Genomic DNA, 26,285 nt, shown 5'->3' with positions numbered 1-26,285 from the left:
CACACAAACAGAAACAGCTGTTAGGTGTATTGATTCAGTGAAACAGTGTAATTGTATATATATAAAAAAAAAGGTTATTCACCATTCTCTGAGAGAATTAAATGCTTAAGATGCCACTTTCACAGGGGAGAGAGGTTTACTAATAAATATGAATGACTTTATAATGGAAAATTTGTTCCATATTTGTTCCAAAATTGTTCTAGAAGTGAGAAATACCAGGGCAAGGGCAAGCTGGAATTATTCATAACCATGACGTTTAGCTGCTGATAATTTGCTGCAAGGATGTGGTGACACTGTTGAGGCAGGACAGGAATGAAGTAGTCTCCAAGTCAGAAGGCAAAGAAGAGAACTGAACTGATTTATTTCAAATACATTGCTCATTTTATAGAGCACATGGTGCAGACCAATTTCATTGGTCTTAAAGTAAAAATATCTCAACCCATTGGTGCGCTGTGAATGGCGCACAGTGGCAGGACATATCTATAAACAATGTGAACAAGAAGGGAGATAATGAATTATTTACATTCCTTTTGAACTCTTTACCAACAGCATGGAGTTTAATAAGTCTAAGTGCCGAGTTCTATATTTTGGTCACAAAAATCCCCTACAATGTTACAAGCTAGGGAAGGTGTGGCTGGATAGTGTTAAGGTGGAAAGGGGCCTGGGGTACAGCTGGTTGACAGCCGGCTGAACATGAGCCAGCAGTGTGCCCTGGTGGCCAAGAAGGCCAAGGGCATCCTGGCCTGTATCAGGAATTGTGTGATCAGCAGGAGCAGGGAGGTCATTCTTCCCCTGCACTTGGCACTGGTGAGACCACATCTCGAGTGCTGTGTCCAGTTCTGAGCCCTCCGTCTGGGAAGGATGTTGAGATGCTTGAGCACATCCAGAGGAGGCAACAAGGCTGGTGAGGGGCTTGGAACACAAGCCCTGTGAGGAACGTTTGAAGGAGCTGGGGTTGTTCAGCCTGAAGAAGAGGAGGCTTAGGGTGACCATATTGCTCTCTACAGCTTCCTGAAGGGAGGTCGCAGACAGGTGGGGGTCGGTCTCTTGCACCGGGCAGCAACTGACAGAACAAGATGACACAGTCTCAAGCTACGTCAGGGAAGGTATGGGTTGGACATAAGGAAACAAATTTTTCACTGAAGGAATAATCAAGTCTTGGAACTGTCTTCCCAAGGAGGTGGTGGAACCACCATCTCTGGATGTGTTTAAAAATAGACTGGACATGGCACTCGGTGCTATAGTCTAGTTGAAGTGCTAGGGCATAGGTTGGACTTGATCTTGGAGGTCTCTTCCAACCTCATTATTCTGTGATTCTGTGATTTGCATTGCAAAAAAGATACCTTTTTTTAAATTTAAAAAAATTCAGACATTGCAGAAATACATGTGAAAAAGAGGTGAGGGTGAGCTTCCCACCATTACAGGGAACTGCAACATGCCAAATTTTCTGGGAATTTTGGTTTTGTCAGTAACAGTGAAGTATGGCTACAATAAACCATGATACAAATGGTGAAGAAATACTACCAAAATTATAATTAAATGTAATTAATTCTATTAAGAGCAAAATTTGCTCTTTCTGTATGTATTTTTTTTTGTCTAGAATTTAATGGAAGAATAGCTGTAACATGGTTTGTCAGGGACATGATAGCAGGGGTAAGCAGCAAGCTCACAAGGGCCCTCATAAGAGAAACTCACTACCAATAGATGAGATGACTGGGAGAAGGCAGCACTGAGTGCTCACCTTGGGAAATCAGTGTCAGGTTTATTACAAACAGAGGAGTGCATTTAAAATTAAACGGCAGACATCATTGACACAAAAGCAGCAATTCCATTTTTTTTTCTGCTTGAACCTCAGTGGGCCATCACTAGCTGTTTCCATCAGAAGAATTAACTATCCTTCTCCTTTAAAAATTATTTAGCAAAGACTCCTGCAAACTGAAGCCTCTGAACCAAAGGTCTCTCTAATATTAGGGATGGAGAACTGTGCCTCAAAGTGCTGCCCTTCCCAGATGGTGAGAGTCAAGCACAGAGCAAATCACCCTCTGCAGAGGTGGTGACCCCTACTGTGGAGGGCTGGGCCTGTTGCTGTGCTCTGCAGCACAACATTGATTATATTCGTGGCTTCAGATGGTTTATTTTTCCTAATATTTCAGCTGAGATCTTGGAAGAGGCTGATTTACATCTCTGTGAGTCTGTGTATCAGGCTACCTTTCCTTACATCTGGTGGTTTGCCTGTTTCTGTGAGTTAGATCAGAGGCTCTGCAGCCATGATTTATCGCAGACAAACCACTCCATCTGCTCCTTCATCTTCCTGCAGACAAAGCAGACACAGCAGGTTTGGCATTGTCCAGTGAAGTATTAAAATTCAACCAACCAACCAACCAACCAAACAACAAAAAAGGAATATGGAATTAGGAATTACAATCAAAATTTACAGCCCCTTCTTTCACACACTGAAACCTGTTTATCTCCAGGATAACAAACTCATCAGACTATATGACTATTTGTTCTTTTTTTCTTTTTTTTTACAATCTGATGTTAAAAAATTTCTTTGTGGTTAAACTTTTTAATATTTAGCAGTATCCTAACTCTGGAATTCAGCATGTGTAGAACACACAAGATTTTTAAGAGCTGCAGGCTGGCCTGTGCTTCTCTTCTTTTTTTCATTTTTTTGTCAGGGAATAAGATGCAGTGAAAATATAGGAACTGTGCTTATGAACATTGAATGATGATTTAGGAATTTAAGATAATTTAGTGCAAAGTATTTTTAAGTTTTCATTCAAATATCTCAGCCTTTTACTTGAAGCATCAACATCCTGGATATTCTGTGAAATAATTTAGTATTCATGTCCTGTGAGTTGAGCCAAACCTCCAGAGTCAAAGATTGCTCAAGATCTAATTCTTTTGTGGGCAATATTCTCTTCTATTAAAGACATTAGAAATAAATTGCTTAATTTAAAAACTATAACAAGTCCAATAGACCTTTCTACTTAAATTAAAGCTTTTCAAGAAGACTTGATTAATGGTATAGTGCAGTAATTAATTTAAAATCTACTATCTTTGCATTTCTAAAAAAGACCCTTAAATACGCTTAGTCTTCTATAATTAAGAAGAACAGAAGAATATTTGCAGGAAACCTAAAAACCTGTAGGGTTTTCTTTGTGCAAATGGACACAAGAGACATGAGAGAAGTCTTTTCACGTCTTTCTTTCCCTTCAAAGTTCTTCTGCCTTGTCACCTTTGTGTCTCAGTTCCTCCACTACAACAAGAGGCAAAGAAGGAAATTATGTCTTTGTGATGCATTTGCGTTGCTTTATTTCTGTATCAGTTCAGGCAATAAAAAGCACTTAGATAAACATGAAGTCCCTAACAGAATGTTTAAGTGTGAGGAGTTATTAGCCCCATGCCATTTAGCTAGAAACATGAGTACAACTTTAACAAAAGTCTCAGGGGGCTCGATAGAGGTGATTCCTACAGGCTTCCTTCTTTATTTGAACACAGTTTTAAATTTCACAGGGTAAAGATTCTTCCTGGTCTGTGAAGGTCCATCCTCCACTCCTGGCATGGTCCCACAAGGGCTGTGAAAGCCTCCCAGTACCAAGACAAGGCTGGTTAGAGAGTTTCTTCTCTCTGACACAGGCTGAATCCCTGAACTAAGGGATTGAGGCAGTAGGTGTTAAAAAGTGCTGCTGTTCAATCAACTTGTGCCCAGGTCTCCTCCTCCTCTTCTGCCGGATCCTGCAGTCAGACTGCACTTGCTGGGCAGCCTCTGCTCAGCAAAGCTTTTGACTGCCCCTCCACAAAGGAATTTAGGGCAGCTCCTTGTAGTGTGGGAGTCTCCCTGGACAGACAAAGACTGCCAGATCTGCCTCTACAGCCACTCACAACGAGACAACCAGCAAGGAAGCTGCAGAAATGTTCATTTTCATCCCAAAACAGGCACTTTCATCTGCTCCTCTGAGTCATCATCTCACGTTCTCCGCTGACTGACTTGATGGATGCCCACCAACCACAAGGGACTCCAAGGAGACACTCACATGGACACCTCTGCAGGGACCTGTGATCCACTGAGTGAAAACTGCATGGGATGAGTTTGACTCTGCTTCACAGAGACTGCCAGAAAGGAACACCCTGGCCTTGCCAGCTGGGTTTTAGTATTTCTTTTTATTCCATCTACCAGAAGGAAATATGCATTTTTCTTGACAAAGATTTCAGTACAGTCCCCAGTCACAGGAACTCTCCTGAATCAGCCTGGATTCATTATCCTGAAATATTCCCAAAGATTTCCCCAAGGAATGTTGGGGGGGGGGAAAGAAAGTAAGCAGAAGGACTGTGATCTTTGTTCTTTATTTATCATTCTTTTGCATAAACTTTTTTAGCTGAAAATGCCTTGACTAGTTTTGGCTTTCCTCATTAAGGGGTTCTCAATTTGCTACCACCACCACAACACCCGGGCAGGTAATTCTGGTGGTCATTGTCATAAAGTTCCTCACAAGTTACATTCTCTTCCTCCTCCCCATTCTGCATGCACAACATGAGCACTGATAGCCATATGGCTTCAGGAAAGCACCCTCGTTGCTGGACTGTGGTTCTGCTGTAATTTCCTAAAACAAATCAATAAACACTTGCTGGCAGTGGGGAATTCTATAAAATGTGGAATAGAACAGAATTATTATTTCCAATTCATGGCATTATCTCTTTTTTTTTTTGCAGAAGAAATAAAACCAACAAAACCCAAACCATTTCCAGTGTTGTTTTGTTTATTTGATTGTATTACTCCAATTCTCTTTAATTCTACATGATAAATTTGGTAGATAATGTTCTGACAGAAGTGAAACAGGAGGCCCTGGGTGGGCTGTGGCTGCCCGAGGTCGGAGCCACCACCTTCGCCTGGGAGACACCAGGGTTGAGTTCCAGGTGGCCCAGGGAGCACTTGGCGGCTCCAAGAGAGCAGAATTTTGGCTGGGTCTCCCTGCTGGCTGCTGGCAGAGCCCTGATGGTGGGAGCTGGGATGCGGGGTCCCCCTGCAGCAGGGATTGGTGTGCCCAGGCCAGGCGCTGCATGGTCCGCCCAGAGACACATGGGGATCACTCGGTGCCGGCAGGGCTGGGGTTGGGAGAGCGGAGAGTGGCGGTACCTGAGCTGGGGGACACTCAGCAGCCTGCAGGGAGATCTCTGGATGCGGGGGACCCCCTGGACCCTGAAACGTGGCCCTGGAGAGGGGGAAGCTCCGGCAGTCTGGAGATATTGAGAGCATGGACAAGGGGGACCCATGGGTACCCCAGAGCCCTAAAATGGGGACCCCGACAGGTGAGACCCTGGAGCCGCTCCAACACCAAACTGGGGAGCCCAGGGAAAAAGAACCTCTGGGATTTGGGATTCCCAGGATCTCCAGCAGCCCAGAGAGATGGGATACCAATACAGGATCTGCAGCAGCAGAGACATGAGTGACCCCACAAGCCCTAAAGGTGAGAGACAGAGTGGGGGAAGTTCTGGGTAGGAGTTTTTTCTGAATCTTGGTGTTTCACAGGTTTTTATGGACATGAGGTGCCTGGTAACTTTTACAGATGAATTTGGGCCAAAGGAACCTCCAGCCTGTTGCCATTCATATTTTATTTTGTTAAGTTATTTTTGAATGGTTGGTTCTATTGTTCGCCTATGTCTTCCCCAAAGTTGCTTTACCCCGAGTTGTATAATCCCTTAGAGCTGTTCCTCAAGCCATTCCCCTCCCATTGTTCTAGTTTCTTCCCTGCCTATCAAGGCAAGTCAGCCTCTTTTTCCTGAATCTTCCCTGCCACTCTCTCCCTGGACCAATCCCTGATTCAAACACCCACTTGGAAATCCTCTAATCTATGACGCCCCATTGGGCCCTGTGACCTTTCTCTCTCCTCCTCCTACCCTGACTGGTCCCACACTACTGATGTAATCCCCTTGTTCTACCCTTGAAGTTTCTCTATTGGGTTTTTATTTTTTTTTTTGTATCCGCCCCCTGGTTTGTGACAGTATTTTAACCCATGCACTGAGGTGCTTAGGGCCCTTTTGACCTGTCCCCTTCATCTGGAATAAACTCGTCCCTGTGGAACCTCAGAACAGAGAGCCTTCTCCTTTCTCCTTCGCCCAGTCCCTGACATTGCTGATTCTGCTGGCTCTTCAGGTCCAGCTGTGGGCAGAACCCAGTTCCCAGCTGTTCCCCACTCCTGGCACAGTGCCGGAGTGCCAACAGAGGTAGCCGGGACTCCGGTGGGCTATGTCACCAACACAATGTACTCTCATCTTGCTTTACCCCAGTACAGGATTCCCTTTCCCAAATCTTGACTGGATGAACAAGCCGGCAGAAAGGAAGAGGAAGATGCCCCAGAACACCCAGGCAGGTGAGGACAAAGTCACTGCCCTTTTCCTCCTCTCTCCTCCATCTCCCAGCCCAGCACCACCCCTGGCTGCAGGACAGCCCTGCTGCCAGCATTATCCTTCCGGGGACAGATTGAAGATATCTCTTTCCCCTTCTCCTGGCTTGGAGACAAATCCCATCCTCTCCTTGTCCCTCCTCCCCCAGAAAAGGAGCTGAGGATGTAGACCAAGAAGGACAAATCCCCATGGCAGAACCTCGTGCAAGAGGCTGTTTTGAGCAGCTCCACAGTGCAAGAATCCAATGGGGAAGAAGATTCCCAGAGATCTTGCTCAAGGAGGAGTTCCAAACCCAGCTCAGGGTGCTCCAAGGAGGAAAGACCCACCCTGTGCCAGGATGGCAGCCGGAGATCCAGCTGGAGCTCGGACCTGGTGGTGTATGAGCAGCTTCATGCCAGAGAGAAACCCTACAAATGCTTAGAATGTGAAAAGAGCTTCAGCTGGAGCTGCAGCCTGGTTCGTCATCGGAAAATCCATATCGGGGAACAGCCCTATGAGTGTGAGGCACATAGGAAGAGTTTAATCCAGAGCTCCAATCTGATCTTTCACCAGATGAACCACCCACGAGCACATCCACACTGGGAGACAACCTACAATTGTCTGGAGAGTGGGAAGAGCTTCTCCTGGCCATCATCCTTGACCAACACCAACAAACCCACCAATAAGGGAAGCCCTGTAACTGCCCCCACTGCACAATGAGCTTTGTCCTCTGTTCCAACTTCATCCCCCATCAGAGGATTCATGCTGGGCAGAGATCTGGTGGCCCACTTTCCCCAAGATCCACATTGGGAAGACACCTGTCCCTTTGCTTGCACCTGGCAATGATGCAAGGTGGGACCAAAGAACACGAGAGTCTGGCCATGTCCCCATCATTATCTTTGATCCCACCTTGCATCATTGCCAGAGACTAAGAAAGGAGCTCTCTCTCTTCCCATAGGAGAAGGGTGACCTTTCCAGGTAGGAGAAAATACATGGCCTGGAAGAGCTGGGTCAGTGTTGTCAGTTTTCCTTGTAAGTCGTTTCTTTGTCTTATTCCTTCTCATCTCAATATTGTTGTGGTTCCCAGTAACAACTTCCTATCCCAGCCTGGGATCTTTGCCTCTTGTGCCTTCACAAAACAAAACAGGGCCACTGTTTATGCTGCTGGAGCCCTGATCAGTTACCAGGAGGTATTTCTGCTCATCCACGCTGTAGCACTGTGGACTCAGTTGAAATTTTGGTATTACTGCAGCTGAAGGAGCCTTTGCCCCTGTTTATGCCTGGGCTGATTCCTATCCTTTCCTTTTCATAATTCACCAAACAACAACAGAAGTAATGTAACAATGGCAGCTGAAAATAATTGAAGAAGAGGAAAAAAATCCCCTAGAAATAATTTTGTCAAACCAGAAACAGAATCAACCTTAGTCAAGGATGTGCTGCCCAACCCGGCAGCACAAGCTCCACCAACAGACATGAATATAAAACATGTTTGACACCATAAATGTGTGTGGTGTCATAAACTGCTTTTCCAAAGTGATTTCAACTTCATTTGAGGATTGAAACACATTCATGCTTCAGCACCTGATGTATGAGCTGGGCGCACTAGGCAGCTGAGCTGCTTTGGGCAGCCAGAAATAAGACAAACTTTCTCAGCAGTATTTGGTTTGCTTTCTCTTTAATTTCTTCCCATGCGAGAGGAGACGGACTTCAGACTTACAGCTTCAAGAATATTTGAATTTTAACCACCTCGTAATTCACCTTATCTGGCTTTTTGTACAACCTGGTCTTATAAAACAGATGGATTTTTATTTATTTACTCTGGGACGTAAGAACAGCTCAATAGCTGCCCCAGTGTTTCATTTTTTCAAACAAAATCTCATATTAAACCAATTACATCAGAGAAAGCCAATCAGAGTCAAAACAAGTTGCTGCATTGTTCAGTGAACATAAGCTAATTTTCAGAACTAAACCACAAAGTTGGGAATGTGAGTAAAGGTGTGAAATTGTTATAAAATGAATTGGCAAATTCCATAAGTTCATGATTAAGCATCACAGATAGATCAAAAGAAGAATATCTTTCTTAATCATCACCATATGATCAAAAGATGTTTAAGTCCTGGGTTTCCAATGAATTTTTTTAAAAGAAGTTGCATTTATCATCATGCTTCAGGAGAAAAGAAAATTGTCATGTTTTCAATTCAGGTAAAGTATATTTTTGAAACGAAACATTTCAGTGCTATTTCTTTGGTTTTTAAACTAGTCCTGTAACTTCGAGATCCTGATATTTCACAGCTCTTAGCTCACAATATTTTACTCTAATGGAAGTAAGTTTGACTTCAGACTGTAAGACCGTTAGCTATTACAGTTTGTTGGTTTGGGTTTTTGTTGAACACATTTCTAGTAAGGCCACTTTTCTTTGCAACATCTTGCTTTTAATTCTGACACTTCTACCACACCCCCTCCTGTAGATGCACAAACACATGCACAGATAGATGTAAGGCAATCCAAAATTCAAACCCCAGTTAAGGAATTACAGATTTTGGGCCAGGATGTGGAAGCACTACAACATAGCCCTGTAGACATAGACATGAACGATGTGTTGTAAACTCCATGAAAACAGACATGTGACTCTTAGGCAAAAATGAGGTTTATATTGAATTTTCTAGAATTTATGGAGCAATGACCTTAACGTGGGAAGTAGCTAAGCAGGATGTTCTGATAGGCTTAAGGAGTCTCGACCCACAACTGCAGAAAGAAATTCACTTCTAAATATAACTGAAAGTGAGATTAAAACACAAAGGAGGTTACATGTTGAGAATTCAAAGCGATAATATAACTTTTTTTTTTTTTTCATGAAAGATGAAAGAAAAGGAAATAGAAAATTAGGGAAATGCCAAGAAAAAATATGAGAAGCACAGGAAAGGGGTTACTACCACCATGGCTCCAGCCCTGGTTTCTCTGTCAGCTGTGGCCCCAGGCAGCCAGACCAGCAAGGTGGGGCAGGAGAAGCCTCATAGGAGCAGCCAGGACAGCAAAGGACAGCAATGATAGCAAAGACTCCTGACACTTTGTAGACACCGTGCCATGTTGGGCACTTGTTTATTTAGGGATGTCTTGCTTTTTAAGGACAGATGGTAGCAATGGCACATGCACCACGAGCACCCTCAGGACAATGGCACATCCAGCATGTCCCTCATGAACTCCCTCATGATCTCTGCTCCCTTGAGGAGTCGCTGAGGTCCATCATGTGTCCAGCTCTGCAGGACAACTGAACAAACTACCCAGAGCTGGGGGAAAGTGCTGCAAACAGCACCAGCACCAGCTCCCTTGGAGCAGGAGGAACACGTGTAGCTGATCCTGAGTCAGTGCAAAGTGCTGTTGGGTGGTTTGGCAGCAGAACCTTGACTCGGCACCGTGCAGAAGATGTCCCCTTGTCTGGTTTTGTTTTGTTGGCTGTTTGCTCCCACTGTTGACACTGAGCTGCTGTGGCTGAGGCTGAGACATCCCTCCTACCTTGTCAGCAGCAGGCCCTGTCCAGAACTGTACAAAATATGAGAAAAGCAGCTGGGAAGAACAATGCATGGAATCCTACAGCTCAGGAGCTCTTATGTCAGAGCCCTGCCTGTGCCTTCTGTTTGTCAGCACCTCCTTCTCTATGCACACAGTAGTGACTGGTGAAGGTCTTTTTTGCCTAAGAGCTCTTGAGAACCAAATGCTCTGCTGGGATTCTCACAATCTGTTAAGTTCATTGCAGGGAAACAGAAAAGCAAGGGCAGGGTAGCAGTTCAGCTGGAAGCTGGTCACTCCCTGCAAAGGGCTTGTGTGTGATGTGGGAACATCACATGCACGGATGGGCAAGAAGGGTAAATGTGCTCAGGTTGCTGCAGGTGAGGTTTAGGCTCATCTCAAGGGCAGTCAAGGGTGGTGAGCACTGGAAGATCCAGCTCCAGTCCCCATCCATTTCAGTGATGTCTGCAGCCTGGATCCAGAACACCCTGGGGGGCTCCTGTGGCTGGCTTTGCACTCAGGTGAGGATAAGAGGCCGTCTGAAGACCCTCACTCATTTCTCTGCCGATTGCCATGAGCAGGAACTCCCTTCTCCCACTGCAGTTCCAGCTTGGAGAAGGCAACAGTGCTGGTGCAGCCACTGCACTGTCACGTTGGCTGTTCCAAAGGAGCCTGGCAAGAACTTGGCAAGGACTTGGCAAGGACTTGGTGAAGACCCAGCGTGGACCCAGCACAGAGTGGCCTACTGCAATTCCTGCTTCACTCTCCATCCTTAAGCCAAATAAACTGTTGGGGTGACTCTGGTTGTCTCTCACTGCAGACCCCTCATCTCCCTCGTTACCACCATGACAGACGGAGATCAAGAACCCTCTCCGCAAGGACTGAGACTGAGACCCCTGCCACAGGGAGTGGAAGGATGGAGGGAATGGTGGTGTGACCACTATTGACATGACCTGTTCTTCTCCAGTAACTTCAATGGACTTATTCTTTATTGTGTTCATCCTGCTTGGGGGTTTCAGTGGACTCATCTGTTCTCCCACAGCAGTTTCAATAAATTCTTATTGTTCTGTATGTTCTCCCCTTTTTCCGCAGTGGACTATAACTGGATCCCTGGGTTGGGTAGGACTTTGGAGACTTTCCCCAACACAATAAGACGGATCCCCATCATCCGGAGCAGTGAGGATCTCATCTGTGTCAGTAGCTATTCCCATCCCCCTCTTTTCTCTCTCTCTTCTTCTATTTCCTCTCTGATCCCAATATCACATGTATTCTTTTGGCCCCTAATAAAGGTGAGTTTCTTGTGATTAAACTGATGGTGCCCTGCTGTTTGCCTTTTTTGCACTTTTGGGATTGGCCAACGAACCATCACAACACCCCGCTATGGGCAGATCGTGACACCAGGAGCCGCTGAGGCCGGCAGTGGGCACCAAGGCTGGGTGGGGCTCGTGGGCCGGGAGGCGGCTCTGGGGGCTGTGACACGCCAGAGCATGGGTCACAGTGGGAGCTGTGAGCAGGGGCACTTGGCAGCTGAGTGACATGGTTCTGCTGGCTGTGACATCACAGAGGACAGGTGACACAGGCTCCTGTGTCCAGGGGCAGCACAGGGCAGTTGGATCCTGGCAGCCAGTGAGTGCACATGCAGGGGGAATGCTGGGCTGGATGGGAGCTGGGAAAGGTGCCCTGGGGGTTTAAAGCCAGAATGGGAGCTGGGACCCTCAGGGTAGGGCACTGTCCTCTGAGCTGGGGGAAGAGGAGCTTGGAGATGTCAGCGGGGCAGGTGCCCAGAGAGGCTTTGGGGACATTGCAGGTGTCGCCAGCCCCCTGCTCCCTCCCAGCCAGACATGCTGAACTCTCTTTCTTGCACCAGGCCATGTCTCCAACACTGACCTTCCTTCTGGCCCTGTTAGCCACCCATGCTGGAATGAAGGTGAATCAAGAAATTGAAATTAATGAAGTCAGTTGTATGCTGGAGCGTGAAGAATATTTGCATCAAGAGATGATGCGGCTCCTGCAGGAGATTGAGGGGAGCAGTGGCACCATGGAAGCCCTGCTCCGCTCTGTGATGGAAAAGCAGTGGCTTCTTTTCATCAGTGCAGCAGTCCTGGCTCAGGTTCTTGCTATGGGCTGCTGGCTGGTCAGGAGAAGAAAGCGTGGCTCTGCCAGCAGGAGGAGGCAGGAGGGATCCAGCAGGAAGGAGAAGGTCAGTGAACATGAGAAGGTCAAGGGTATAGGCAGGGTGGCAGCACTGTGGCTGTGCCCAGCCCATCACCAGTGGGCACATCCAGGATAAGGCAGGAGTGGGCTGTCAGCAGCCTGATCTAGGTCAGAATGTCCCTGCTCGTTGCTGTGGGGTCACAGTGGACAGCCTGTAAAGGTCACTCCCAAGCTCAGCTGTTCCGTGATTCTGCAGCAGGGCCTGCCCAGCACAAAGGTGCTGTAGGAGCTGGTGGACGATCTTCTCAGCGTCTGCCGAGTGCTGTCCCGGAGAAACTTCATGCCGGAGCTGCACCCGGCCACCGGGACAGACACCAGCCCCACCTGCAGCGCCCAGGAGAACAGCAGCACCTACCGCATGCTGGTCATCCTGCGGCCACCGCCCGGCAACTCCTTCAGCCCGGAGAGCAGGAAATGGCCACCAGCCGAGCGCATCCGCGTGGGGCTGGAGTGCCTGTGCTCCGGGGAGCAGCTGCTGGGGCACACGTGCTTTCTCCACGCCTCTGGTGGCCAGCTGCCCAGCGACCAGGAGTGGTACCTGATGGACACCCTCTGCACGGGCTCCTACTTGGACCCAGAGAAAGTCACCCGCTGGGTGCAGATGTTGGTGGCGTCGGCCTGGCTGCTCCTGCCGCACTCGCGCCGTTTGCAGCTGACGGCGCTGCCCTGCGGCAAGTCCTGCAGGTTCCGGCTGAGCGGCGCCTCTGGCCTGCACCGCAGCATCGAGATGGTTCTGGCCGTGCAGCAAGGCAGCTCCTGTGCCTGCCTGAGCCTTGAGTAGGCAGCAGCCGTCTCTGCCAGCAGCACTGTGTGGGCCACAGAGCTGCCACCTCTCCGTCTCACTGCCACGATGGCTGTGCTCTTGAGGTGACAGCACTGCAACCAAACAGGAATTGAGGAAGGTGAAGTCAATCATTCCTCATGGGACATTTTTTGTGTTCTGTTAGGATTCTTTAGTTCCTTTATTATGAACTCTGAAGAAGATAGCCAAGTGAAAATACTTATAAAATCTCCCAAGGCAGAGCTGGGAAGGTTAACATGATTTCAAACATGTCAAAAGTTTTGTTAAGGAAAATTATACATCCATAGGAGGTTTTCCTACAGTTTTGTATTCTTAAAAAAATAAAATTCAATGATCCAACAAACATTTGGTCTACCATCAAGTCAGGAAGAGGAAGGAGGAGCTGGGTTGGAAGAGTGCCATGTGCATGAGTTTGGGCAAAGCTGGTTTACCACGAGGTTGGTGCGGCAATAGGATATATAAGGGTGACTGTCCCTTTTTCTTTATTCAGTCCCTTGTTGCAGTTCAATAAACCTTTTAAAATTTTAAGAAGTGAGGCGTTGTTTCTCACAATGCATAAAGCTGATGCAATATCAGGTGTATAAAAGGTGGAGCCACCATTTTGTTCACGAGCCTTTAGCATTTTGCCACACACCCAGCGGTGTCCCTTTTGCTTTGCTGATCTTTTTATTGTTCTCAATAAAAGGTGTAAAATTCATTCCCACTTGGGGTCTGGGTCATTTATAACAAGCAGCAGGCAGAAGCCCTCAGCCGTGCCTGTGCCTCAAGGGCAGGAGCACAACGGAAATGAACAGTGCTAATATCTTTATTAATGTTCAGCTCGTTATTAAAAAGATCAGCTGGGCAGGGGACCAACACAGAGCTCAGCCGCGCTGTTGTAGCTTTCCCAGGTAGCCAAAGGGTGAGGAGGTGTGGAGAATCTGTCACTGAAGTCCAGGGCAGCAGCTGTCCCCTCTCCTTTCCTCATGGTAACACCAGGGAAATCTGCCTCTTTGTTCCTGGTTCGCACAGCTCATTCCAGTCTAATCTTCCGTAGGTGATGGTGACAGGTCAAACATTGATCAGGGGATGTGTTTCCCTCTTCCTCAGCTAGGGCACCTGTCTAGCCCCCTCTGCTATGTTTAGTTCTCCATTTAGAGGTGTCTTTATCCCCCAAAACACGTCCCATAGTTCCACCAGTTGCCCTATTTGCATCTTATTACTAGAATGGCAAGTGGGTGATGGGGGTGAGGTGGGGGGGAGGTGGGGGAAGTGATCTCCACGTAGTTTAGAGAAAACAAACATAGAAATTAGATAATTAACATGTAAATATCAGTACTCAGCTAGAGCCAGCAGTCATCCTAGTATTGCCATGAGAGCCAGGAAGGCTCTTTTGTTCATTACAACAGCCAGGAGCTGGCGAGAGGGGCAGCTCGCCCACCTGGCCCTAGCAGGAGCTGCTCACCTCCGAGGCTCCGGCGCTTCCCAAAGAGAAGGGCCCGGCTCCCAGGACACCCTGGAGCCCTGCAGTGAGTGGAGCCATCGGTGCTATAAAGACAGTACAGCCAGCACAGGTTGAGGAGAAAGAGATGAGGCTCTTTCTGTGCCACGCTGTGTTAGAGGGAATGCCGCGGGAGACAAGACTCATGATATCATGATCATCAAGTCTCAGTTTATTGTGACAGATTACACAGTTTATATATGTTCATTAATTAGCTCATACATATTGCAAAAGCCAAGCTCATGATTGGTTGCTATGTGACTTGTACTATTATCTTAAAAGTATCTTTATGATCGATACATGCCTGTCCAGCTGGCCTTGCAGTTAGAACAGCTTAGTACTCCTTTGTTCTTCTCTATCTACTTCTACATACCAAGCAGTTTCAATATCCTGCTTTCTGCACACCATCTACTCTTCAGGGCCATGTGAACTTTGCAGCAGTCACATAGCCCTCTCTATTTGGATTAATTTTACAGTATCATGTCCCTTGTCGTTCAACCATTCCTCTGTCAGGCTCTCTTCATCTCCCCCGTTTTCCTTTTGTACAAGAAGGTGTGCATTCAGCATTTTCTGCAAAAGCTGCTGCATCAAGCCTTGCAAGCAATTAAACACACAGGGCAAAACAAGCAAAAGTATCACAATTATGCTTAGAACTATTATGCCGTATTTGATAATGTCTCTTAACTATGGTCCGATCCCCAATCCTTTTAGCTATCTTTTTAAACCTAATCTATCCTCTACCTTTAACTGTTGAGTTAGCTTGGTCAATTTTCGTATTTGCTTATGGATAGATGTAGCGTGATCAGATAAGTTCATACAGCACATTCCTTCAAATTCTTCACAACTATGACCTTGGGCTAGAAGAAGTAAATTAGTGGCAGCTGTTCTGTTTTGCAGAACTGCATGACAGATACTACCTATATTTGTGGCAAGCTCACTTAACATTTTAGATGAAATATTAATTTATTTTTCTGTCCAGTAGGCTAGGATTTTTAATTGTGTGAGAGCTTGCACTGAAGCAACTCGTGGGGTGAAAAATGAGGTTAGTATTACGGAAGTGCACCCCACTTCATATTTCTCATGGTTTTGATTGTTCTGTTTAACATGAAAGGAACAAACTTAATTCTAAATACAAACTATATTTATGATAAACTTAATGTTATGCTTTTGATTATCTAATTGATTGTCCCTCTTTTTATTTTGCCATTGAAAAGCAATGGTAAAATGAACAGAAAAATCACAGGCATTACTAAAACTCATTAAAACTTAGTAAAAAAAGTCTATAACATAATTAAAAACACACTTATGAAAAAACCCAAAGTCTACAATCTTCTGTGGGTGAAACACAAATCTTTGTACAATTCACTTTTGCTGTGCATCCTCTGATTTACTTGTGGAGAGATTAGTGTTCTCTTGAAATTGATAAGTTTAAAATTCTTCAATGAAATCAATCCAGATTCTGCACCTGCTAAAACACAAACAAACTCAACACTCCCCAGAGGGACTGGAGGGTCCTCTCTCAATTCTGTTTCCTAAAATTTGCATGAAGAAATGGAAATATCAACATCTTTATAATAAACATGAAAAAACATCAAGAACAAAACAATGCATATAGTAAAAAAACTAACAACAAATAAAAATCAATCAGATAATACACAATTAATATTACATATAAAATCACAGTTACCAAGTGCTACACTATCAAATTGTCATCCCAGAGTCTGCAGCAGCTGATAAACCTTAAAACAACAGAGATTTGGATAAAACATGTCCGGATCATGTCTCTCCAAAACTCCCTTTGAGGCTCAGCTGCCCTACATGGTCAAATTGTCAAGCCAAAAGGACTTGAATACTTTTTGATGCAGAAAACACCTGGGTCAATCACACCATCCACGTAGAGCCAGAGCTTGGCCAGAGCTCAAACTCTAATTGGAGGATATGTTTTAACACATTATAATACAAAAGTCCTAGAAATAACAGTTATAAGTAAAAAACCTTATTATTAAAACTTTATCAAACTATCAAATAATTGAACCTGTCTAAAATCTCTTTCAAGACAAAAATTCTCTAAATACAACAAACCCTTTCTTCAGAAATCTGAAAATTTGAAGTCTGAAATCTTGAACTAAAATTTGGACAATGAATTTTTAAAGGAAGATGAATTGCAGCTGCATAAAAGATTGGATAAAGAAAACACATGAGTAGTTAAAAAATCAAAAACACAGGATCCTGAAAAAATATATTGTAATCAATCACCTAAAGAGACAATAAAACATATGAAAACTGACTGTAAATACTATAACAACACCTTAATACCTTAATACCTTAATAATAATTCTTATCACAAAAATCAGACAACTCACATTTTATGATCAACCTATTAACAAGAAATGTTTAAAATAGTTTAAGACAATCCTTTTAAAGCACTCATATAACATTAGTAACAATCACTACTTATCATTACTTACAAAAACTTAACAATCACTATTTATCGTATTATCTATAAAACTTAAAAATCACTATTACTTATATTATTATCTATAAAAACCCAAAGACAGAGATTACAAACTCAATACTAAAATTCCATCAGATGACATTTTCTTAACTCTTTGTTTTCAGAGACATTTTTGGTAATTAAATCATTACTAAAATTTCTATCTTTATACAGTGATTTTTATCTATATCATATTTGAAATAACATTGATTCACATAATGTTCATCCTTCTTGGTATCTTGGAAAACACTCGGTACTGCTGTACTTTTTCATTACGTCTTCTGACTCTTGTAAGAAATTGGAAAGATGCTGTTGAAATTTTTGCTGTAGTGTCGCGATCCCGCCACCGGTGGCGCTGCTGCTCTCGGCGTTGTCGCTGCCATGGCAACCAGGACTGTGCCGCCATCTCCGCCGCCATTGCTGGGCGCTGCGGGGCGATGAGGGGCGGCGCCGCCTCGCTCCCGTCCTTGTTGTGTCACCTTGTGGATGGGAGAAGAGACACCCCCGCCACGGCTGCGCCCTGCCTGCTCCGGCTCCAGCGCGGCCGAGCCCCCAGGAACGCCCCTCTCCCCCCTTGCGCTGCTGCTCGGCAGCAAGGAGCCTTCCGTCTCTCGGCTGATGTCCGCTCCGCCCCGGGCTCGCCTCCGGCTCGGTGCTGGCCGGCCCCGCTCTGTCTGGCCCCGCGCCCGCTCCGTTCTACCTGATCCCCGTTCACACAAAGTGAATTTGGGATCCCAGTCCCGTTGCATAAAGCAATTTGGATCTCAATTTCCAGCACCTCAATGCTACTAGTGTCTATGGGAGGTACAGGCATTTCAGAAGCAGAGATGGGAATGGGAAAATTTGTGAGAACCGGAGGGTTTGGCTCACTGGAGAGAAGCGAGGGTTTACATTCCTTATTTTTCTCCAGAGCTGTCCGTATCACTTCCACCGCCCTCTTTTCTGCCTGACACATTAACAATTCGTTATCAACCACTCTCCAAAGTTTACTCATTTTCTTGCCCGGTTTATCCTCATCTAACACTAATTCCCACAACTTATCCCTATATCTTCTCCATTCTGAAAGTTTATGAACACTATGGGGGTTAACGAAAAAGCCGTAAGACTCAGCATGATGCAATAGCGAGGGGAGATCCTTATCTAAGTCAATCCCCCTAATCTGCCTTTTTCTAAGAGAAGCACTAAACAAATCATATGCTGCTTGCCTTTCCATGATTACGTCGGTACAGTTGCTGGCTCCTTCAGGCTTCGGCAGCACGTATCGGCTGAGCCCGCCTCTACGGTCACTCAGGGCGCGGATCAGAGCGTTTCGCCTCTTCTCTTTATTTCGCCGTCCCTCCAGCTGCAGGACCCGAACCCCAATGCAGCACCTCTCTCGCCTTTGGCTCGGATCAGGTCCCTGCTTTCGGGCGCCAGTTGTTAGAGAGATGCCGCGGGAGACAAGACTTATGATATCATGATCATCAAGTCTCAGTTTATTGTGACAGATTACACAGTTTATATATGTTCGTTAATTAGCTCATACATATTGCAAAAGCCGAGCTCATGATTGGTTGCTATGTGACTTGTACTATTATCTTAAAAGTATCTTTATGATCGATACATGCCTGTCCAGCTGGCCTTGCAGTTAGAACAGCTTAGTACTCCTTTGTTCTTCTCTATCTACTTCTACATACCAAGCAGTTTCAATATCCTGCTTTCTGCACATCATCTACTCTTCAGGGCCATGCGAACTTTGCAGCAGTCACGTAGCCCTCCCTATTTGGATTAATTTTACAGTATCATGTCCCTTGTCGTTCAACCATTCCTCTGTCAGGCTCTCTTCAAGATGGCAATAGAATACATATTCCCAGACACATTTTGCAACCTAAGACATTATCTACCCATTATCTATTAGTATTTGCATTATGCTCAAATCAATGAACTGACACCATGAAACCTTACACACAGCTTTTACTTAAGACTAGGTTTCCCTGTGGTACACTATCGCCGTTGAATTAGGAACAGCTGAAGAAAAGTGACATTGATTCCTATGATCAGAAAGCATGAAGTGAGATTTATTAGGAATTTCATAAATTTATAGGCAGGATGGTTCACCCGGAACCTGATTGGTTCTTAAATAACACCCCTCACACCATTGGTTAATTAGGAACGACATCTGGTAAAATATCTTTCCATAAACATCATGTACAAACATTCTGTACATTCACAAACACCAGGTGCAGCAATTAAGATAAGAATAGTTTGAATTCTTCCTCTGAGCATTCTCACAACTTCCCTAGGATGATGCCTAGGAAAGTTATCTGTTTCTCTCCCTGTCAACGTCCACAGATGACAAGAGGCTAGTGTCTTAGAATCATTGACAGAGAGGGAAGACCAGGTTGCAGATGCCTCATGTCCTCTATGATCTCATTGATCTTCCTCAGGTCGTGGAGCAATCTCCAGGAATTGGAAGTTTTCTTATGAATGACAAAAACTGGGGAATTCCAGGGACTGTTTGTAGGTTAGATGTGGTCTTTTTGTAGTTGTTGACTTACTCATTTTTTTGAGGCTATTCAATATTTTTGTGTAAGAGGCCATTGATTAATCCAAATTGGCTGCTTGGTTTTCCATTATAACTTCAGAGTGGCAAGCGTTGCTGTGGTTTTCATCAAAAAGCCACTTATATCTTCACTCCCCCCTCAGACAACACATCTCTCCCCCATACTGTGATGGGCTTCTGCACCACAAGGGGACGGATGGTTGATGTCCTTCCCTCGGGACCTGTAACAGTAATCATGAATTCACTTTGCAGACACAAGGTAGGTCCTTCAATTCTTGTGAGAGCACCCTTAGGTGTTACCAAATTCCAATTGCACCACCAGGGTGCATGAGAAATCACAGTGACATCTGCCCCTGAGCCCAGCATACCTGTACTATGAACTGTTTTACCAAGGTGTGTTAGACTGCACATCAGCTCTGGTCGTTCATTGCCGACACGTCTTATCCAAAGGACATTAGGCACTGGACCAGAACTCTCAAAAGGCATTTCTTGGCATACAACTTGCTTATTTATATTCATTGGTAATGTAATAGTGATAGCTAATGTTGTTTCTGGTTCAATTACCACTGGAGCATTTAAAGTAAGAGCTGAAATCATCAGCTCTGCATTATAATTTGCTGAGATGACAGTTGGAAAAATTGACAGTCAAATAATTTATTACTGTCCTTGCCTATAATTAAAAAGTCTTGTTTTTGTTGTGAATACATTTCCTGTGGGAATGTATTCATGCTAAAAGGTTTTTTTTAAAGTATATATTCATTTGGAATTTGTTACTTCACATTGTGCCCCTGGGGGTAATAAGTTGGGATAGCTTGGGAGATGATTTTATCTTGTATGACTTTACGTCTTATCTTAGCCTAATCAGTCAGTCTTTTTGAATTATTTCCTGAATAAAAAGAAGGTAAAGTAGGTTTTCTTTCTGTTTTTGCAGGACTAGTATGTAATAGGTTAACTTTTTCTTCAGGATCACTAGAGTTCTCACTCACAGCCTTGTAAATCCAAGATTGCCTCTGAGGAATTTCACAGCGACTAGAAGCTATTGGTTTTGTATTGTTTGTATTGTTAACAGAGAAATCCTCTTTTGCTAGCAGAGACCCTTGTGTTGAGAACTTTCCCCCTCTTTCTCTCCCCCGCCTTTTCCTCGGGGCAAAGAGTTCTCATTCTGGGGGGACAGAGGAAGGACCCAGACATGGCTCGGAAAATGGCAAAAGTCAGGGGGCACGCCGCGGTGGCAGGGGCCAAAGCGCCACAGCCCCAGTCTGAATTTCAGGATCTTGAGTCATGGCCAAAGCAGAGAGGGGGGCTGGGGACTCAGCCCAAGTGTCGGGGTGGACACAGCCAAGGAATTAGAGGGTTTAGTAGAATGTTTAAACATATCAATCATTGTACAACATGCTGGTCGCTGTTTGATCTCTTTTATGGTAAAAGTCTTGTATAGTCCTAAAAATTCCCAGAGAGGGAGTGAAAACACAGAATTTTCAACTGTAGCTGGAAACTGCTTCTGAATGCATAATAGTAAGTGTTTTAACTCGGTTTTTGAAACGTAACAGGAATTAGATTTGACCAGATCTTCAAGGTTTTTATAAACATCTCTATGCAAATTGGACATCTTGTGTCCTAACATGTTCCCTGAGGCTTACCTGATATTGAACAACAGGCAAGTCCTTGTCAGAGCTCCATCCTGATTCAGCCAGCAATGAGGGTAGAAATACAACTTTTCTCTTTTTGTAAGAGTTATGATCCCAGAATTTGTGCGTCTCTCAGCAACACTTTACAAAAATGATCTCAGGGCTTTCCGAGGCTGGACAGTTTAGTCGAGTTACTTGCTCCTGACAAGGGAACACCAATTTATTGGACAATACTCTTTTACTGATCCAGAGATGGGGCAACTGAGAGGCATTTTAAAAACTTTTATTCCATTTTCAGTCTCATGAGAAGGGTGAGACAACACAGATGTTAGAATTCATGCCATCACAATCAGAAGCTATTTCCTAATTACAATACACTAGAAGCATTTCTTGGGCTATCAGCTTTTTGCCATGCCATGCTGTAGATTCCTTGAAGACAATAATCTGAAGCTACCCCTCATGGGTCCTACTACAATTCATAGTTCTGTTTCTCCAAAGTATCTAGTTTTATTTACAAGACAATCCTTTGAAACTTTCTCCTACCTCCATTTCTCTCTCAACAATATATATCCTACTCCATAGCATTTCTATATCAGCATTTCTTATGTCAAAGTTTGCATACAGATACCCTGTGTGGGTCTTCTGTCAGGCCCTGAAAACCCTCTACACACTCATTTCCCACATTGGTCAATACCAGTGTAGCTGCTTCTGGTAATACAAAAAGCTCTTGCATGACTCTTCTGAAGAGAAATGTCTTTTTCCTTTTCGTTCTTAAAAGCAAAGCCCCCTCCGGGATGCACAGCAAACAGGTTATCTATATTGTCTTTCCACAATAGCAGAAAACTTCCCATTTAATTAGCCTGAATTGTACAATTGCAACATCTGTATTAAGGAATTTAATTTAGTCTCTGCTGTAAAATGTGATTTCTATGCAACAGGATTGATAAAGGACAGGCTCAAATTAACAACAGGGATATTTGTTAGAGCTACCATTACTCATTACACACTTTAAACAGCCCATACCATCAAGCCCAAAGCTAATATGGCTCCATATTCCTAATGGATTATACATCCTTGTGTGAAGATGGAATTAGGATTTAAAGCCAGTATTTATGCATATACAAACATTGTGCAAGGACATTGCATATTCAAAATGGAAACCAAGTATCACCTGTACAGGGTAAACACTGCAATAACATGAGTACACTTCTCCCATCAGGTTCACAGGCAGCTTAACCAATCCTTTACTTGCAAATAATCTCTTCTGGCATCTTCTGGGGCCCTGAACCAGGAAAGTCACACCTAAATACTGTGGGACCATGAAAACGTTTCCAGATACATTTTGGAGACAAACCAGTCTCCGGGTGACACAGGTGACTAAGGCAGCCTCCAATAATGTAGCAGGACCCAGGTTTGCTGTGTTCTCTTTGTCATTGTGGGTTTGGAATTTAGACTCACAGAGGAGTTTGAGTTGGAAGGGACCCTAAAGACCCTCTAGATCCAACCCCTCTGCCATGGGCAGGGACACCTTCCACTGAAGCAGGTGACTCAGAGCCCCTCCAAGCTGTGGCAAATACCCAAGGAGCCCTTTTTCTCTGTTTTGCAAGGTCAGATTTCCATGCTCACATACACAGATGGCCCCAGTCTCACACAGAGCATTGGTGGCTGGCCACTTAGCTCCACAACCCAGCAGAGACCCTTTTTCTCTCTTTTGCAAGGTCAGATACATCCATGCTCACATTCACAGACGTCCCCAGTCTCACACAGAGCATTGGTGGCTGGCCACTTAGCTCCACAACCCAGCAGAAACCCTATTTTGGATGGCTCTCACTGCTCCCATGGCCTCCAGGGACCAGCCACTGCCTCTCCTCCTGCTTGTCCAGGATCAATGATTTCCTGCTGCTTCTTGCAAGTCAGAGACAACTGGAAGAGATAAGGGGCTGAGGATGCAGCTTCTGGCAGAGAGTGGATAACACTCAGCTGAGTGTTTTATTCTCCTGCCACTAAGCTGTCAGGCTGCTTCCACAAATTCCTCCTGCTTGGAAAGTGGCTGGTGTGAGCAGCAGGAATTGTTGCTGGCTGGAACATTTCAAAGAGCTGGACAAAAGAAGCTTTTTGTGGAAGGCCACCAGCTGTCCTTTGTCAGCAGCTCAAGGTGTGAGGTCCCCTCGAAGGCCATCCCTGCACAAGGACAGCCTGGCCTTCTCCAGTACCCAGAACACCTTTCAGGCTTTCGGGCTGGCCTTGTCCCTCCCTCTGGAGAAGCAGGTTGCTGTTGGAACTCTCATATCCACCGTTTCTGGCTGGATTGCTGTGTTTTACCACAGACAGCCCTGGAGACAACAGTACAGACGGGCTCCAGCTGCAATAAAAGGGGACTCGGTTCCAGCTTTTCCCTTGGACCAGCGTGCAGCAAGCACACCTGAGCCTTGTTCAGGTCTGTGTGGGCTGGTAGTCAGCCTCTGCTGGGAATTTAAAGCTTTTACCCTACTTTCCACTGCAAATAATGGAGCAAACCCAGCTGCACCAAACCCCAAATTTCACATTTACAATTACAATTTTCATTTTCCTCTATTCAAGCCTTGAAGAAAACAAACGTTACTTGAGCTGGAGACACAGTGTCCTCCAAGATCATCCTTGAATAGGACAATATTCCAGGGGAAGATTGGCAAAGCCAGAGTTTACTGATGCTCAGGAAGCTTTGCAAAACCTTCCACCTGCAGAGCTCTTGCACCCTCCTGAGCTCCTGGAGCCCTCACTCACCTCAGGCAGTTTGGACAGGAAGGGGATGGTTCCCTTTGTGAGATGTGGGGACAGGAGGAGGGAAGACTTTGCAAACACTGTCACGAGGGCAGAGCTGCTTTCATTTATGGTGCCAAGTGGCAGTAGAGAACCTTTGATTTCATGTCAGATGCTGAAGGGCAAACATTCTCAGTGAAAAGGAGAGTGTATCCACTCACAGAGCAAGGTAAGTAAAGGGGAACGTGAAATCTGTATTTCATGGGAGGTGCTCAGTTGTGGAGTGCTACTCTCAGTGGAGTCCTGGAGTTTCCTCAGCAGACCTTTGCAGCGAGTTCTGAGCCAACGTGTGGCTCTGCTGCCAGCCAAAATCTGCGCTTCCCTTGCCCAGCCTGAGTGCAAGTCCTGGGCACGGCCAGAGATTTTCATGGACAAAATCCTCGAGCATTTCCATCTGCTCATGGCTTTGGGTAGCACAAATCACAAAACACCCAGTGCAGCTGACAAATGGCATTTCCTGCAGATTGCTACAGCCACACTGCTGATCGACAAACGCACGAGAATCAATTTCAGTTGGAAAACGTAATTTATTACAAATTGCTACATCCACACTGACAATACAGAACTATACAAATCTCAATTAAGGCTAAAGTCAGGAATTTATTAGATTATTACAAACAATCTAGGTAAAAATATACAAATACCAATTTTAGTTAATTTATTTCCAACCTCTACAACAATTCACTATATGCAAAGATTAATTAGTTGTCTCGCAACTTAATTTATTACATATTTCTACAAGAGTAAAGCCCATCTAGGAATACAAAAATATCAATAACTCTCCCTAAATAGCCCTGTACTAAAACTCAATGGATAGAATTATACAACTGTACAACTGCATCCATGGTTAAATAGAAAGTAATACATATATAACCACCACCACATACAGGTGTAAATAGAGATTAAATATTGCATATTACATACAATATATATAAATAGATGCATGAAAAAAACAATCTGTAAATAGACAACTGTACCATTATAAATATACATCAAACCACATCAACAGAAATAAACTGCTATACATCTCTAGGTATTTAAACAGAATTACACCTGGAAACAGAAAATATATATATAAAAATAGACATACAAATAGCAATATACATATTTTAAAAGCCAACTACAACTACATCAAAAGAGATACCTACACAACTGTATACCCAGGAAAAAGAATTTAACACAGATATATGTGTGTATATATGTATACATAGATACATATATACACATATATTTAATAGCAAATATATATATATATCATACCAACAGAGCGCTATTAGTATACATAAATATAATAACATATACTAATGGAAATAAACCCATACAAATAGTAAGACACATATGGAAATATCCACATAATTATCACTGTCTATGTGCATGTCCATGTATCTCTAAACAGAATTCCAGGCAGAGGGATCCCAGCTGCCCCATCCCCAAAGCCTCTCCCTCGGTCTCTTCCTCCTGTGCAGAGCAGCTCTGCTGGACAGGGACGGCAGAAGGCACAGCTGGCAAGCAAAGGGAACACCGAGTCAGTACGGGGACCTTTCCCTTGGCAGCAGCTGCACTTCCATCGGGGAGGAGAAGATCTCAGAGCCTCCCCAGGAGGGCCAGAAGGAAAAAGCAGCCGAGCGGGCCAGGCCGTGGTGAGCGCAGCCGCGGCGGGCCTGTCCCGCAGCCCCGGCAGCCCGGCACAGCCGGCACAGCTCCCGGGCCCTGCCGGCACAGCTGCCTTGCCCAAGGACAGCCCCTGTGCCGGCCGGGGCAGCTGCGCTGAGCAGCCCCAGAGCGGGCAGGGCCCGCTCCTGCCCCGCCGGGCAGTGCCCGCGGCCTCAGCCCCGCCGCCCTCAGCCCCACCCTGCCTCCCCGGGCTGTGGCCTCACCCGGGCTCTCTCCAGGCTGGCAGCAGCAGCTCCCCGGTCCTGCTCCTGCTGCTGGCCGGCAGCTTCTCCCTGCTGGCTCCCGTCCGCCTCCGGCTGTCCTCGAGCTCTTCAGTGCGGCTGTGGCAAAAGCGGAGGCTCTGGAATTGCTTCCAAGGCCCGGCAGAGCTGCAGTCCCGGAGCCCTCTGTGCTCCCTGCCGGCCCCTCCATCCCCTCAGCCCCGCCATGCTCCGGGCAAAGCCCCAGCCCCCTTCAGTTTCTTCAGCCCTCACAGTCCTCTCGCCCCCTCAGGCCCTTCTGACCCTTCCCGTCCCCCTCGACCCGCCACGCCCTCGGCCTGTGCCACTTCCCTGTCCCCTCAGTGCCACCATGGCCCCCGGCTGCCCCACACCCTCAGCCCCAGCAGCACCTCAGGGTCACCGTCCCTTCAGCGCCACCGGCCCTCGGCCCCTCGCTCTCACCGTCCTTCAGCAGCTCCTCAGGGGACAGTGCCTGGGGCCAGCGGCAGCTCCCAGCGCTCCAGGGACACCCGGGCTGGAACTGCTGCTCCGCCCGGCCCG

At 45.6% G+C, this 26,285-nt stretch overlaps 1 pseudogene; it reads left to right on the top strand.

Moving 5' to 3' along the window:
- Nucleotides 1-6,319: 6,319 nt before the first annotated feature.
- LOC146763698 (inositol 1,4,5-trisphosphate receptor-interacting protein-like 1) lies at nt 6,320-12,886 on the top strand (annotated as a pseudogene).
- The last annotated feature ends 13,399 nt before the right edge of the window (nt 12,887-26,285 follow it).

Source organism: Lonchura striata, chromosome Z, assembly GCF_050655825.1.
Source record: "Lonchura striata isolate lonStrDom1 chromosome Z, ASM5065582v1, whole genome shotgun sequence".
In the NCBI taxonomy this organism is placed as follows: domain Eukaryota; kingdom Metazoa; phylum Chordata; class Aves; order Passeriformes; family Estrildidae; genus Lonchura; species Lonchura striata.
This window is presented reverse-complemented; position numbering and strand designations above follow the sequence as displayed.